Source organism: Etheostoma spectabile, chromosome 2 (genome assembly GCF_008692095.1).
Source record: "Etheostoma spectabile isolate EspeVRDwgs_2016 chromosome 2, UIUC_Espe_1.0, whole genome shotgun sequence".
NCBI lineage: Eukaryota > Metazoa > Chordata > Actinopteri > Perciformes > Percidae > Etheostoma > Etheostoma spectabile.
In genome coordinates this window covers 10,783,703-10,784,041 of record NC_045734.1, presented here as the reverse complement: position 1 = coordinate 10,784,041, position 339 = coordinate 10,783,703, and the positions used below count along the sequence as shown (strand labels likewise).

General features: G+C 37.2%; 1 protein-coding gene and 1 long non-coding RNA gene across 7 annotated transcripts in view; one reads left to right on the top strand and one right to left on the bottom strand.

Annotated features, from left to right (window-relative positions):
- LOC116700804 (uncharacterized) overlaps window positions 1-156 on the top strand; it is a 4,681-nt gene extending 4,525 nt beyond the window's left edge. Inside the window, exon 3 of the long non-coding RNA XR_004334739.1 lies at window positions 32-156. This is a non-coding gene — a long non-coding RNA (uncharacterized LOC116700804). The remainder of the gene's footprint in view (window positions 1-31) is intronic.
- psip1a (PC4 and SFRS1 interacting protein 1a) overlaps window positions 1-339 on the bottom strand; it is an 18,496-nt gene that overhangs the window by 6,024 nt on the left and 12,133 nt on the right. The window lies entirely within an intron of this gene.

Below are 339 nucleotides of genomic sequence, written 5' to 3'. Positions count from 1 at the left end.
GACTTTAATGTTAAAATAAAATGTTTAAAAGCTTAATATTTGAAAAAGTATAAATAGTTGAAAAATACTAGAAGAAGTCCCATTATCTGCTTAAAGAGCTAAAGATTTGAAAAATTGAATGGTTTAAATAGCTGAAGTTAGAGAGCCAAAAAACGTACGGAATAATAAAAATAAAGAACCGAATAATGCTGTGGAACAGCATTCCCACAATCATTAGTGACACACTACGCCGTCATACATTATTATCCTGCAGCGCACGCAAGGTCCCCCTGCTCAAGCCAGCACCTGTCCAGGCCTGTCTGAAGTTTGCAAATGACCATCTGGATGATCCAGAGGAGG